Below are 17,246 nucleotides of genomic sequence, written 5' to 3'. Positions count from 1 at the left end.
TGAGGTCCTCTGAGATAACAGAGAGAAGAATCTCATTGTCTCTGCATTGCTCCTCTGTGCGACAAACTCATCGGGACTCCCGGCAAAGCCATGGGCTGCTAGCAAAGGAGTTCCCCGAGGGATAGTCACAATGCTAGGCCCGAGAGGAGTCACGCCAAGGGTAGTCGCAGGGGTAGGCCCCTGAGGAATCAAAGTCCTCTGGAGGGTACAGATCATGATGTCTCTTCCTACGCGGGTTTTTGTACTCATTGGATGTGCGATGTGATCCCATGTCTAATTTGGGGGGATTGGACAAACACAAACACAAACACGAAAACAAAAACAAACACAAGAGCGGGTAAGAAGCGGAAAGACAATTAATTACTTAAGACAATTATGAAATTCAAACTCAAATTCAATTTAATAAAACTATGAAAAGACAATTAATTACTTAAGAAAATAATGAAAGGACATCATCACAGAAAGGACAATTATGAAAAGCCAATTTTGAAAGGACAAATATTTATGAAAGACAAGTGGAATCCAAGAAGGTTTTCATATATAAAAAATATTATAAAAAATACTATTGTTAAACAAGAGTTCTCATATACAAAAAGAGAGCGCAAAATCTGTCTCCAAAAGTATGCTTAAGAAAAATCTGTCTCCAAAAGAGACATTCTCTAGAAATGCCAAAATAGTGGAGGAGGTCTACTACTGTGCATTACAGTCTGAGGTACTTTCCTCCTCCGAGCCACTAGGCGGGTCACTCGAGACCTCATCTTCCACTTCTTCTAATATGAGGTCATACTCTTCAGGGATTACGTACTTGCAGTCCATGAAGGCCTCTACACAATCCATTATGTCCTTTATACATTCATCTTTGGTGCTCCAGTGGTCGTGGCGGTCTCTTTGTGTCATGCATTCCTTAGTCACCCTTGCTCCACCTACCTTCGGTGAGGACCCCACCCAAGTGCACGCACTTGGACGTTATACTTCACCCAGTCTATATCGTGCGCAATCTTCTCTGCTACATGTAATAGCAGAGAAGTCCCAAATCACTCCAACGTGGGGAATCGAGTTGGGGTTTTGGGAGGACAGCCGTGGGTGAGGGCGTGGTTGTTCCATTTATAATCTGTTTGAAAAGAAAAAGAACCAAATACAGTTGAGGAGCAAAAGAAAAAATAGGAAAAGGTTCCTGAGAAAAAGATAGCCTAACATTGAGCAAGCAAATATTTACAAACTCCTGCATTCTTTGAATTAGAGTGATAGAAGTTTGTATATGCTTGCTCAATGTCTGGCTGTTGAAGCTTCACGTGGGTGGAAAAGAGAGAAAGAAAGAGAGGAAAAGAGAGGAAAAGAGAGGAGAAAAAAGAGGAAAAGAGAGGAAAAAGGAGAGGAAAAGAGAGGGGGAAAGAAAGGAAAAGAGAGGGGAAAAGAGCGGAAAAGAGAGGGAAAAAGAGAAAAAGAGAGAAATCATATAATTATGCTTATGCTTGAGCATATGAGCAAATGCTCATGCATAAGCATAAGCATATGCAAATGCATATTCTTATGAAAAGAGAGAAAAGAGGATGAAAGAGAGGGGAAAAGAGAGGGAAAAAGAAGAGAAGGAAGAGATTGAAAGAGAGGAAAAGAGAAGGAAAAAGAGAGGGGAAAAGAAGAAAAGAGCAGAAAAAGACTGAAAGCATATGCTTATGCTTATGCATGAGCATATGCTCATGCATAAGCATAAGAATATAAGCATAAGCATAAGCATATGCAAATGCATATGCTTATGAAAAGAGAGAAACGAGGATGAAAGAGAGGGAAAAAGAAGAGGAAGGAAGAGGGGAAGAAGAGAAAAAGACAGAAAGCATATGCTTATGCTTATGCATGAGCATATGTGCATATGCTCATGCATAAGCATAAGCATACGCAAATGCATATGCTTATGAAAAGAGAGAAAAGAGGGGAAAAGAAAAAAAGAGCAGAAAAAGAGAGAAAGCATATGAGCATTCTTTCCCCAACCGATCTATCAAGAGAGACCCCCATTAGCCCTGACGGCCCCACCCAACCTGATGAATGCACAAGGTGACCCTCTAGCCAATCCAAGGCAATTTAGGACACAACCGGTTTCCTTACCACCACCTATACTGGGTCCGCAACCTTCCCCACCTCGTGTAACTCCAGTCAACCAAGTGCTGATGGAGGAACTACCCAATGATTGGGAGGAGCCGAAACAAGATCATGGACACCCCGACTATTTTCCCTACGATGAGGAAAGGGGCATCAAGTCACTACCTCCTACTTGAGGATCAACATATCCCAGTGTTCTAGACAGCACCTGTGGCCGCGAGGGTAAGAGTGGAGTGGAGCATTTGTTCAAGGATTGCCCCCTGAGGAGACCAGCAACTCCGGCCACCCCACCCAAGAGTACTAGCATCAATTTGTTGAGTATTGAACAAGGTCAAGTAGCGACAGTGCCCTTGAAGGTCATCATGAGGATGCAGGCATGGGCCATAGGCAAGGAAATGAAGAAGCAGGCAAGGAAGGACAAAACATCTATGCCGCAAAACCCCAAGGCACCCCAACCCCTGCAAACTAGGTCCAAGAAGGTCACCAAGGTGGGCAAAGAAACGAACCAAGTGCTCATCCATGACTGTTCAGATGAGGAGACATCCACCCTCGCCATCTCCTCTACCTGCGGATGAGCCCTCTCCCAAGATGACCCAAGTACTCGGATGTAAACAAGCCAATGTGAGCCCAAGGCCTCACATTCCCACCTTCATATAAAGAAATATATCCAGACCCAGCCTTAGAAAAACAACACTTAATAGACGCACAAAACTTGGTATGGGAATGCCAGGAGAAATTCGAGTATAGGCTCAAGGTCAACAAGGGATCGGATACCATCCACCCAGACCACTTGACCACTCATAGGGGGGGAAAAGGCACTTAGGGTGCCAGAGAGGGTGGAAGAAGAGGAACTATCTAGCTCCGGTAAATTAGAGGCTCCAAACTTGATGCAACGAATGTTCTAAGAGGACCCAATGCTACAAAATCTACGAGAAAAAGGAGACATCTACGGTCTCAAGGATCTACTATCAGTAGGTAGGGAGACCCCTCAAGAACCATGTGATAGTGCCGGGTTAGCGACCTTCCTCTCCAAAGAGGTTAAGATGCCAATTGCATCCTTGTTAAGAGGAAATCCTACCCTCTGGCAAGACCTCTCAAACTGGATGAACAGGCAATTCTTACCCCAAGGTCCTACCAACCCTGAAGTCGACCAACCGCAGGAGGAAAGTCGGAACCTACCCAAGGTCCCCATTAATAGGTTAGGCCAATACTTTGAAGGTAATTATACTAATGTAGCTATCCCCATAACCTACCAAAACCACAACGTTGACGCCATCCTGGATGGGGGAGCGGGTGTGTGTCTGCACCAGGGAATGTTGGGAGAGGTGGGGAATACCTTCCCTTGAGCAAAACCACCTGGTAGTGAAGCTAGCCGACGTCGAAACTATTAAACCCATGGGAGTCCTCACGGGTATTAACATTAAGGGATTCGGCTTCACGTACCCCGTTAGATTTGTAGTCATGGACTTTACCCAGCAGCTTGGATATGAAGCCATCTTAAGCAGGCCCTTCCTACAAATGTCCGGACTCATACATGATTGGCGCATCAACAACATCTATTTACGGCATGAGGAGAAAATCATGCGGTGGACTTGCATACATACAAGGCCCACCCACTATCAAGACAACTATTTTCCGTGGAATCTGACACAACCAACAGGACCACATCCCAAAAAACTGTTCTAAACTTTCGAGAGAGAAGGTGACGAGAAGGAGGCATATGAATTTTGGTATGCCCCTCTCCCCAAGCCAGAGTCCTCTCAGAATTGGATGCACATTTTGGAAAACGTTGACGTCCCAGAAAGAATAGGATTCCAAATAACAACCCCTGAGTGTGAAAAGTTGAGCATGGTGGTTCCCCTCAGAATTGTTAACATGCTCAAATGCCGCAAGAAGGTGAGCAAAAGGACAGTAAGGGTCAAATTAGACCTCCACTAGTAGCTAACATATGTGGGTGCCACTCCTGCTCACCATGAGTTCTCCTCCAATTGGGAATCACCATTGAGTAATGTTACCTCTCCAATCGGCTCCATAAGTGCCATGAAGGAGCCCCCCTCAGGTCCGAAGCTCCCAAGTTCCAAAAGCCTGAAGGCCCTCGCCATGGCCAAGAGGGACACCATCCCAAGGGGAGTGGAGGAGGATGATGAAGAAAAGGAGGGCCTACGACATGTACCTTCCCATTACAAGGCCTACACGATCAAGGATTGTAAGATCTTATACCAACACGCCAAGAGAACCCAGGAGGAAGGGTGCTTTCAAGGATATGACGGCCCAGCCAAGGTTAAGGAAGTAAACCTGGTGCCAGAAGGGGAGGACCCACAACTAGTATTCATAGCAGATGACCTCATCCCCAATGAGGAGCATGCTTTAATTGCCCTCCTTCAACAGTACAAGGAGTGCATAGCCTAGAAGTACACAGATATAAAGGGTGTTCCCATTGAAGTCTTGCAACACACCATACCCATGCTAGATGATGTCAGGCCAGTGCACCAGCATCCCTATCCCATGAATCCCAAATATGTGCTCATAGTGAGGGAAGAGATCCAAAAACTCAGATGCGGGATTCATCTATGAGATAGAGCATACCAACTGGGTGTCACCCATCGTGATAGTCCTAAAGAAGAATGGAAAGATTTGAGTATGTGTGGATTTGAAAAAAGTCAATGCTGCCCCCAGGCATGACCACTATCCCTTGCCTTTCACGGACATGTTCTAGAAAGAGTAGCTGGAAAGGAAGCTTACAACTTCCTAGATGGATTCTCGGGATACAATCAGGTATCTATCGCCCTACAGGATCAACATAAAACTACCTTTGCAATCGAGTGGAGTATGTATGCAGCCAAAGTAAAGATATTTGGGATTACCAATGAGCCCGCCACATTTCAGCGGGGTTGATTATCACCATCTTCAAGGAGTAGCTAAGGGACTTCATAGAAGTCTTCCTGGATGACGTGTGCATGAACTCGACATGGGATGATCACTTGAGATACCTAAAACTAGTCCTTGAGAGATGCAAGTTGTATCGGATATCCTTGAATCCCCTCAAGTGTCAATTCAAAGTCAAACATGACGTGATTCTTGGTCACATAGTGTCCAAGAATGGCATCTCCATGGATTACAACAAGATCAAGCTCATCCTAGAGTTACCTCCCCCCACAATTGCCAAGGGAGTGCAGTGGCTTACGGGCAATACGGGCTATTATCGAAGGTTCATCATATTTTACGTAGACATAGCCCGGCCATTGTACAAGCTGTTAGTAGTCTTTGAGTGGACCGAGGAATGCCAAAAATCCTTTGAAACCCTCAAGCTAGCTCTGGCCACAACACCAGTATTGCGGGCCTCGAATTGGAATCTAATATTCCACATCCACATAGATGCCTCAAACTCTACTATCAGATGTGTGTTAGCCCAACCAGGGCAGTACAAACTCGGACTACTCGGTGTACTTTTCTAGCCGGCAATTAAACGATGCCGAGGTTAATTACACGACAACAGAGAGGGAAGGTGGTCTATGCATTTCAGAAGTTCAGGCATTACTTGTTAGCCAACAAGTTCATCTTTTTTGTTGATCATCAGGCATTATTGTATTTGGTTAACAAGCTCTGCATGACGAGATGCATCACAAGGTGGGTGCTAATCCTTTTAGAGTCCGACTGCATAGTCACAGTACATAAAGGAAAGACCCACATCCTAGCCGACCACCTCTCAAGGATTCCCAATATAGGGAAGCTCCAACGAGAGTCGAGGATGACCTCCCAGATGCTCCCGTATTCCTCATTGACATAATTTCGAAATGGGTAGCCGAAATAGGCCACTACATGGCAAACGGGTTGCCTCTAGCCAAGGCCCTCAAGAGGGACAGAGCAAGTCAGTGACCCTTAGAACAGGTCATCACAGAGTTTGGGTGCCCCTTAGAATTGGTCAGTGACCGAGGAACTCATTTCCTCAATGAAACTATAGCGATCTTGACTAGTGAATTCATGCATACATAGGAAGTCGACGCCATACTACCCCAAGGCGAATGGCATGGCTGAGAGCTCAAACAAGACATGTTGCAAGATTATAACTTGCACCATTAATTGCATCATACCTTGTATTGAGTGTGTTATGTCTTTTGGTTTGACATATGCTGTGAACAATTTAACTATTTGATGCAAGATTTGTTAGTTTCACGATTAAAAATGTAGGCACGATGATAACAATCATTGAATGTAATTAAGAATTGGTTGATCGTGGTCAGAAATGCCACAAACAACAAGTACAAGAAGCCCATTCACTATGCACAATGCCACTTCAATAGATGTCCACGGCCTGGGAAGACCGAAGAGGGGAAGGGTCTCCGATCCCTTATTGGCTTGCACCAACACGGACAATCCCATCCAAAAGAAGAGCTCGCCACCGCCAATCACCTCAATTGCAAGAGTCAATTTCACCACTCCACGTGTAGCAGCCTCACAAGCGTTGGGTTGTGACAAAGCTCTTGGAAGCCCAGGGCTACTACCAAGGCAAACTAGTCACTTGGGTCCAAAAAAAATTTATGACACCGACTATGCAATCCCAACTTGTTGGGTTTTAGAAGGTAGTAACACAAGGACCTATGTCAACTCAGGATGCAGTCCCACAAGAACCTACCCTCGAGCCCAGCACCAACGAACAAGCCCCCAAGCCCACGAAGTGTCATGATTCCATGAATAGTCCAACTCAATGAGAAGGTCGCTCAGGTCCCCGAGGAAGTAACACAAGAACTGAGCCCTAAAAGCAAGGTAGTTACACAAGAACCTTCCTCCAAGCCCATGCGAATGCCATCAAAGGACACTTTACTCAATAGAGCACCGGTGGTGTTACCCGAGCATAACCCATGTACAACATCAAGGGTCGCGGTACCACAAGAACCTGTTTTTGCCCCGATTACAGCCACACAAGAACCCACATGCCTTACCCCAAGAGAGGTCCATCAAAGTGCACAGCATCGCCGATAACACACCTGACCACCAAGATGATGCATAAACTCAGCAAGTGCTCTACTTGGCTGATGGTGTGGTATGCTATTGCTTGGCATTCATCTCCATTGCATTCCACATAATCATCAAGTCCAGATCTAGGTTTCACTATCCCCACGACCATCGCCTTTTTGTTATACCCACGACCCATCGCCTTTTTGCTATCTCCATAGCTGTTGCCCTTCTGCTATCCCTCCGACTGTCGCCATAGCTCCTATCCCCATGACCCATCACCTTACGCTATCTTACCGGCCATAGGGATACCAAAATCTATAAAAGTACACCCTATCCCCCCAGGTCATTGCTTTAGCAAAAAGAGAAAAACTCTATCAAAGTTCTGCTAGACCCCCCTCCTCAACCCTCTACCCCCTTCCAGCCTACATTACAACCCCCATTGAATGTCCTTGGCCTCATCCTCCTCCACTGACTCTCTTCTTACACAACTGCCCGCCTTTTTCCCCATGGACCCCGATAATGAATTCTTTGAATTCGAGACACAACTCAGCCTCCACCCTCCAAATCCACAGCCCACTAGCCCTTTGAATCCTAGAGTACACCCTCAGGGATGATCCAGATGCCCTTTGACATTCCGGCAAATGAACTGCAAACAAAGGAGGAACTGCAAACAGAGGAAATCTCGACGCAACAGGCCTCTTGTTGAGAGTTCACACTCAACATCATGTGATCATGTGTGCATAGCACCATCATGTGATCATATGTGCATAGCACTAACCCAATAGAGTGCTATAAAGGAAAGGGTTAGATCCCCTAACCCTAACCCTAAATGGGTTTGTATATATTCTATTTTTTCAACTAAATCTAGTGTACAGTTAGTCATTTGTGGTGTGCTCTCTAATCGATAGATCAAAACCCTCCAGGATCTCTTAGCACAGGAGCGCGCCCTCACCGTCACCATGCAGGCAGAGAACAAGAGCATGTACACCTCTGGTGAGAAATCAACATTGGAAGACAAGGAGCAGTAGGAGTTGCAAATGTACCGCGAGGTCTCCACACCATTCGCCACTTACATGCTCGCCCCACGCACCATCTCCCAAACACTCTAATGCAATCTGTGCATAGAACCTCTGATAGCCTAGCGGCTCTCACTTATTTCTATTTTCTAAGATATTGTATGGGATTGAGAGGATGAGTGGAATGGATCATTGTAAATACCATAGGTATGAATTATAAATACCTTGGTATGGGATGAGAGTTATTTGTGTATGGGATATTATGGGGTTTTTAGAAAATAGGAAGGGTGAGTCATATAAAGAGGTGGGCACATATCCATGTGTTCCAATAATATAAGAGAGGCCACATGCCAAGCGTGTGGAAGGCATGTGGAGGAGTGTGGAATTAAGAGAAATCCTTTTAGAATAAGGAGGATGTGGACATATGGAAAAGAGAGAGTCCCTATGGGCTCCATGTGGGGAGACTCTTGACTTTCTCAATATTTTAAGAGTCTTGAGCATCTTTTGATGGGACACATGGCAAGAGTAGCCAAAAAGGAAATGGATGGTGACATACGGGCTTATGCGGTTGATGGGGAATAGAATCTATAGGCAGCAATTATAAATGGGTGAAGGAGGGTGACAAAATCTCTATAAAAGGAGCCCTCCTCTCCCTTGTTCATCATCTCTTCCACCATTAGGCCTCATGTTGCTGTAGCTCTAGTCTCCTCAAGCCTCTCAGCATAGTCCTGAATCCGAAGCTCCAACTGGGTAACCCTTTGGTCTCATCGCCCCTCTTCCGCCCAACGCACTCCAAACAATCCTCCGTTGTAATCCCGACCACTGTCGCCCCATCCTCACCATGTCATATTTCTCCCTCAACCTTCAACCCACCAATCTCTCCCTCCTCCATCCTTCTAGTCTTCAGACCCTCGCTGCCCATCCCATCTTGCTAAACTTCCAAGCATGGTGCCGGGTAATCACACGAAGTCCACAAACTATCCACAGAATGGATGCAACTACGAAGCCTGACAAGCTCAACCCATGGGTCTGCACTCTCGATAGCCTCCAAGCCGACATCAACTGGATGCAGACCTATGGCCGGGCCTCCGCCGTCCAAACCAAAGGGCACCTAGTTGCATACTGCTCCACTGCCTACCATCCCCTCGGAATAATCATTATGTATAACCAAGTGCTACAAGCCCTCTAGGACTCCCTTGAATCCCTGGTCAGCCATTTTGAAACTATTCATGTAACCTACCCCGAATTTCCACCAAGGAGGAAGGGCAGGAAGCCATAGCTATCTTCAACTCTACCCCCCCCCCCTCGCAATCAAAATTCCACAACCACCTCCTTCAGATCCCGCCCCAGCCCCCCCAGCAACCCACCAATCCTGTCCCACCCCCTCTCCCCCGCACCAACCTCTCGAAATACTCCTCCAACACCAACTCTGCACAACACGAGACCTCCAAGTCTATTTCCTCCAACGCTCTTGTCGACCTTCCAGATGAGGCACTCAACACGCTCCTAAAGCTGGCAAATTTTGAACCTATGCCCATTGATCCATCGCTCGTAGGGACTACTGAGGAGGAACCTATGCCCATGGATGACACCCATCAGTCCATCGTCCTTGCAAAGACTACTAAGGAGGAACCTATGCCCATGGATGACGATGATGTCCCTCTAGCACCCACCTCATCCCCGCTCAAATATGTCCAATGGCAACCTGATCTATAGTCCTTCCAAGACTTTCCCGACAGTGTCCTAATGCATGACTAGGAGGCTCAGCTCAACGGCCTCCATCTCTATGAAATTATGGAAGTTCGTCCCCTCACTCAGTTCATTATCCAATCCTTCAATGACTGGCAGTGAACCTATTCAATGCACACATGGTGGTTACCACCTAGCCCCCGATGCACCCATTCCCCTCACCGACTCGGATGCCAAACTTCAACCCCATTGGCACATCCCTTTTTTGAAGAAGGAGAAATTTTGGCACTACTATCCCAACACACACGACGATCAGTGGATCCACCCCCTTTACATGCCCATGGAATGACGATGGACCTGGGCCCACTTCCAAGAGCTCTAACAAAAAGACCCAAATATTCTTTACAACTTCCCAAAGTACAATTTTCCTAAAGAATGACTCAGGAGGGATTTTACTTCCGCCTCTAGTCATTCAACGACACCTATGGTTCTATTCCAAACCCCGCAATGGTTGCCACGGTCCACTTCAACCGCCTCACCATCGGCCCATTGACGATAAGCTCCATAATCTCAACAATCGGATTGTCTTCAACCCTGACATCGGCCCCTCTTAGTTCCAGGACCTCCGCCTCTACCTTCGAGTCCACAACCTCCATGGCCATCACATTCGCACCTTCAAGGAAATGCATGCCACCCACTTTTGGAAGTTCTGGTTGTACTTCACACAGATCACCCCTTGCATACTGGACCGCTACACAGTCCTCCAGACAGTCCTCTCCACTCACCTACTCTAGCGTGGCTGATCCGAGGGTGGCTTAGCAACAATAGGAAGGGGGGCATGTTAACAGCCACAGCCATGGAGCACGGTGACAGATCCGGCTATATAGGTTTTAAGCTGCAAATGGTCCGATGGGGTTTGAGCTGCAAATGGCTCAACATCAACCTAGTCCTACAAGTTTTGAGCCTCAAATGGCTTAAGACAGAGGGAGGCGTAGGGATCATCCAAATGGCAAGAATAACACAAGAGCCATTTGAATCCCGTATATGGATAACACAAGAGCCATTTGAAGACAAGAGGAGGTTGAGAGAATTCCTTGGCGCCATATGGGACCAAGTGGTTGTAACAAAAGAGATATGAGAGGAAGTGGTATAAGGAAAACAGTTATCCCTCCCTTCAAAAGGTGACTTGTATGAAATGCCAAATGGTTGACTTTGGTCTTCATTGTTGTATGCACAAGTTTGGAATACAAGCTCCCTCTTCTCTTTCAAGAGTGTATTTCCGTGTTCTCTTGTTTCCCTTGTAGTGCCTTTGTGTTTGCCACTCCGTCCCCCTTCATTATCCCCTTCCCCCCTGCCTCTCCCTCCTTCTCCCACCTCCCCTTCTCCGTCTCTTCTCCCCTATCCCCCTTCCCTCTTCTCTGGTGGAAACACATTGCAACAATCCGAGAGCCACTTGAGTGACACTTGCAGACGGCTCGTGCTTTGCATTGCTCTCACAAGGATTAGCTTGGAGTGGAGGCTCCATCGGCATTCCTTCAAGATCCCCATGACACGTGAGATGTGTTGTCCTTGGTCACTTCGCTTTTGTTCATCAGAGACATAATGAGTGGCTATCCAAATGTATTGGGATGAGGGGTGATCGGCCCAACAAAATTGGTTCCTCATTGGATTGTTGTTCAAACAATCAAGCCAAGCACTCAAATTTTGGCATTTATTGCACTGTATGAAAAAATCCTCTAATCTTTGAATAAGTCAAACTACATAATCTTCTTAGAAGTGATCAAAGCTGAATAGTGGCACCCACCCACATAGCATGTGGTAGAGTTGTCCACCAATCATTTGATACTAAGTATACTTCATGCAGAGGGTGTGCCAATCAATTGGTATATCCACCAATCATCTGTTATTAGGCATACTTCATGAGAAGGGTGTGCTTTTGTCTCACTTTCTATCCTTGAGGACGTGTGCTTTTGTCTTATTGTCTATCCTTGAGAAGGGTGTGTTTTTTTGTCACTATCTATATTTGAGGAAAGTGCCAATGGAGACAAGGGTCGCTACATGCTCATACTAATATAACACAACCCTTGCTTGGAATAGAGAAGCATCTAGTAAATACTTTTGGGTTCTTTGGAATCAATCCTAGAGAGGTGGGTTGCTGTAAAGTGCTCCTTGCTTTGTTGTATTACCACTTCAAAGTCAAACTTTTGAAATAGCAATAATGAGTGCTATACCTTCTCAAAACATGTCTTGTTCAAGGAATATTTGATAAGGGAGATATCAACAAAATTTTCATAGTGCAAATAGCAGAGCCAAACACACCCTCTCTATAGCCATTCAATAGTTTGCCTCAAGTGAGTTTGATTGTTGGCTAGAAAAATAGATGGGGAGATCCAAAGGCCCTTCATCTTCTAGTTGGGTGAGTACACCTCCTACCTCCTTCTTACTGGCATTTCCAATCTAGGTTGACAAGTGCATTGGATAGGAACATCATGGCAGAGTAACCTCATGAGGGGGCAAGCTATATCTACAAAAAGTGCTTAATCAACTTCCTATGGTATCTTGAATGTCAAGGACGGCCCTCACTCCTTTGATGTCACCAAAGAATAACCGCATGAAGTTTGTGAGATGTTCACCAAAGATGTGTGTGATGACATGATGGATGATACCAGTGACGAGTGATGGGACACTAGAAGGCTGAGAGGAGCATTCAAAATTCCTTTTCTTGAATTTATAAGCTCCTATGGCATCACAAAAGTAGTATTCTATTGATCTTCCTCTACCATATACACCTAGTTGTATCCACTGGACCCATCCGTAAAGGCATATAGGAAATGTCTCCCACATGTGCATGAACCTTGCCATGAAGGAGAGAGGGAATCCATGCTTGGTTGTGGACTCATGAATGCTTAGTCATGTATGCATTCTTAAATATTTTTTGTCTTTTTCTTTGGGTTGATCAATCTAGTGAGAGCCACTTAAAGTGCTCAATAGGGATTATGAGATCAGATTTCTCCATCTTGTTGACTTGTTCCTTCTTTGCTTCAACATTGTTGGGGAGTCATTTGATAGGTGGCTTCTACACAAGCTTGGAAACAGGCTTGAGAGGTACATGGTAGACTCCAATGAGCTCAATCGCTACTACAAAGTTCTCATAGAAATAAGCAAGCAGATCCTTGAGCTATGGAAAAAAAACTTACAATTTCAAAGTTGTCAAGCATCTCTAGATCCAATATGTATATATTGGACGAATAAATACTATGCATAGCACATACTATGTATTTGGTATCAATAGTACTCTCTCCAATAGTATATATATCTATGTGTTCAATATTAATAGTACATAACTAGATATATACACTATGTATTTTGTCCTAATAGTACCCTGAACAATACATACTGTGTATTCAGTACTAATAGTACATAGCTAGATATATACACTACGTATTTTATCCTAATAGTACCCTGAACAATACATTTGTTAGAATTAACAGTTACATAAGTATATACTATGTATTTAGTAGTAGTAGTACTCTAAACAATAATATATATACCATTAGATTTGATAGTACATAGCTGGATATAAGTACATACTATGTATTTAGTACTATTTCTTATTGGATTTCATTGAGAGTGTTGGTTTGTAACACTTGGTACTGTTTTCAAATTGTATAAATACCACTTGACCAAAGGGCCAAATCATAGGTGGAGATGGGCAAATACAAATAGCTTCTCTTCTCTATCTATCTATATATTGGCTCACCTTGGAAAAACGACTCACCATGCAGAAATAGATAATATTTTTGCCCGCAAAGAAACCTATGAGCATAAGAAATATGGATTGGCAATGTAGTTGGAGTCAAATTAGTGGCATGTGGAGGGTTTCACAGCCCTTTCTCCTAAGTGTCATCCACTAGCAATCCATATTTGGCATCATAGGGGCTACCAGTTTTGTCAAAGGTAGCAAACAATTTTAGGAGCAGCAGATTTGAACTGCACTTTGGGTGGTAGATCCCTTCATTTTGAATGCAAATGGACTGAAAAGGTGAAACTTGAGTTTAGTGTAACTCCCACTTGTTGGGATAACTTGTGTATGAGGTCGATAAGAGAGACACCGTTCTTGTTCTTCTCTATGACCGATGAACCAAGTTCTCACATGAAAATGCTCCTACAACTCAGAAAGCGTACTCAGCCAACCGAGCCTTATGGACACAACGTGTTGCCTCACTCCATGCAATTAACCCTGCTGCAAAACAAAGCAATGGTTAAACATTGGCTATTGTTTCAACAAAGGTCAATGGCTCTTGCTCTAAACACAAGTCAATGGCTCTTTTTCATTAACCTCGTCACTACACCAATCTTCTTGTTCTTGCGGGGTAGTGGGAAACAAAGTACCAAGTGGCAGGTCATTGGTGGAAACCCTACAGTATTATTGATGTCAAGTGGGAAATCATTAGGCAAAAATCCTGTTGTAGGTATAGATGCCTCGATGTCAGACACTACCTCCACAACCTTCTCCATCTCTTGGTTCTTTGAAACAAGTTCTTCTCCACCCTCGAAACTTGAAAAGTCAACAGGTTGAATTGCTTCTACTCCTAAAATCTCATAATGCTCCCTAGAAGGTACCACTCTTTCCTTTGGTAGGATTGTCCCTCCTACTTCGACACTCTCATCATTCGTATACATCTTTTGACCCTTTGCTTTCCTATGTAGGTCTATCCCTGCTTGCAGTCTCACACCAATTTCAATTCATCTTTTGTATGCTTGCCCCCTCCTGCTCCTTCTGCAGTCTCCCTCGTCCTCTATACCCTCTAAAGGAACCTCATTGTCTCACAAGTGCCATTGTCACTCCCATGGCCCGTTTAAAGAGTAGAGAGGAGATATCCGTAGTCCTCATGTTAGTGTCCATCTGGCGGGTGTGTCGAGTTGTGCCCTCTAACTCTCTGATACATCTAGTCCCTTGTTGCCCCTGGTTCGGGTCACCGAATAAAGAGTCCATGATTGTCCTTTGACTGGTCTAACACTCCCTCCTATGCCCTTCTCTGACTCATATAAGTTAATCTCTATGTTTCTAAGCCTCGACGAGGAAAACATCCACATGTTACTAATCAATGTGTGCCAAAAACTCTTTGAGTGGGCCAAAACCATATGTTGAAAAGACAAGGATGCCATAAAAGGATCTCCTAGTACACAAGGCATCTAAATGCAAAGTGATCCATATCTGGGCAGCTAAACATCACACCCTATTGAGAATTTGGTACTCTTACTGGTTTCGATGGGTGCTTCTTACCGATTGACAAAACCCATTGGAGAAATCCAACTGGCTAGCAATTGCTCATGACAACTCTGCTCATGACACGTAGTCTTGTTCTCAAAAGTCAACAAAGCACAAAACAGTTGTAGATCACGTGTTATGTCCATGGAGATCCCCATAACTTGAGATCCGTAGCTCGGATTGAGGAGCTATAAAAAGTGAATTATCTATTCAATGGTACAATATATGATTTAAAATTGTTACTTAATATATTCTTACGAATAATATATTCGTACGAATAAATTAGGAAAAATCGTTGGATTCTTTTTAAATCGGGAAATTCATCGTTTTTCACATTTTTTTGAATTAAATTAATCAAGTGAATTAATGCAACTTAGATGACATTGTCTTAGCACAAAAGCACCTTGAAGAATGTAGACTCCTATGCATGGATGTGGAGGTTGAGGTAGAATTGAAATCTAGATGCCTTAAGTCTGTCTAATTCTAGAGATGACATAGCAAGATATGATATCCACAACCTCACCCCATGGCCTATCGATCACCCAGCCACCACCATGATACAACAGGTCGCGTTAATAATTAAATGGTAAGAAGTATTAGTTGTCCTTTTGTTTGTTGATATTCAAATGCTTTAGAATATTTCATTGGGAAAAGTATTTTCTTTGTAAATATTGTTGCAGGTGTGCATACTATGGGTTGGGCTTTCACCTGCCTACGCTGGATGTTATTGTCACACCATGCCTTTGAATTTTTCTACTTAGAATGTCATTGCAAATGTTGTGAAGATCTACTTCCTTGTCAGCTTTAGAGTCCTTTAGATGATCCAAGTCAGTCTCACTAGATAAGTCACCTTCAAGCATCTTTGCAATGAAATCTTCAATCTTTTTCATCTTTCTTTCAAGATGAATTCTACTACCCTTGTGCTCGTGGAGAACAAGCTCAGCCTCCTCCTTGGCCGCAGCTTGTTATTACTGACAAGAAGTGTGGGCAAGGCTCTCTTCATGCTGGTTTGCATATCCACCAACTATGGCCATCTCTCCTGTAAAGCACCTGTGAGCCATAATTTGCAGATAGCTTCAAAACCTATGATTTCACATCTTTCTGTGGCTTCACATCTATGAGAGGCACGAGATGGCGAGTCAATTTATAAATGTGCCCTCTTATTACCGTTTCTTCAAAATCCGCCCAATCAACCTTCTCACCGTGCTTGTATGCAACAAAGGCACAAGCCAGAGTTGCCCCTACCTCATTGTTGATGATGGTGTCTTGCTTGTAGATGTCCTTGTATACTTCTTTGAGCCCTACTTTTCACTCTTCTTTTAGTGACGAAAATAGGTACCCTGTCCGATTGGCTCTCTTCTGACCCCCATGTATCGATTAACCATCTCCACATCTTGGGAGCTATCTCGAGCTTTAGCTTGAATTAATAGACAAAATTCTTCTAGCCCTATACCCCTTCGAAACTGGAGGATTTGGATTGCTTAGGTGCCATCTAACTGCATCCACAAAACATAGAGGATTCTCTGACTTGCGAGACAATTTAAAAACAAGATAATTGAGCTCTGAAGCTAACATTTCCGCACAAATTTAGCCATTGGCTCACAAATACATACATATAATACACTTAAAAAGAATTACAAACCCAATGATGGAAGTATAGTCGACCTCTCTAAGGATCCAACATGCTGAAGTCGACCAATCATTCAAAAAAACAAAAGACCGATCAAGAGGCTGAGGAGGATGTATGTCGATAAACTTTCACGCCGGTTGTTAAGCTTGAACAATTTGTGAATCAATTTTTGAATCCTGGCACATTGGGAAAAGCCTCAAAGATGAGAGGGAGAGCTGTGAGAGAGAGGCGACCACACACACACACCAGAGAGGAACAAAGCAAGCCTAGAGAAGTGATTACATCACACACTAAATGCACCTACTCCCAAATTTCGAATGTACAAAACTAAGTTGATTGCCAAAGATTTCATGCGTGCCTCTTTGATCTGCTTGAGAATCTACTCATACTTTCAATACTACCAACTCTTTTCTAAATAAAGCAAGGAGACTTTACCAAACTTCATTACACATTAAAAGCCTTTTATCAATAGTATACCTCGCGGCCAATAGTATACACACCCTGCTGTGCTTGGGCCCTATTGTCACAATGGACAACAAGAAATCCACATGAACATGTCAATGGATATTTATAACCACTAGATCGTCCT

This window comes from Dipteris shenzhenensis, chromosome 2 (genome assembly GCF_047967505.1).
Source record: "Dipteris shenzhenensis isolate YYH24624 ecotype China chromosome 2, Dip_SZ_1.0, whole genome shotgun sequence".
Classification (NCBI taxonomy): Eukaryota; Viridiplantae; Streptophyta; class Polypodiopsida; order Gleicheniales; family Dipteridaceae; genus Dipteris; species Dipteris shenzhenensis.
The sequence above is the reverse complement of the archived record's forward strand: the minus strand, read 5'-3'. Positions refer to the sequence as shown.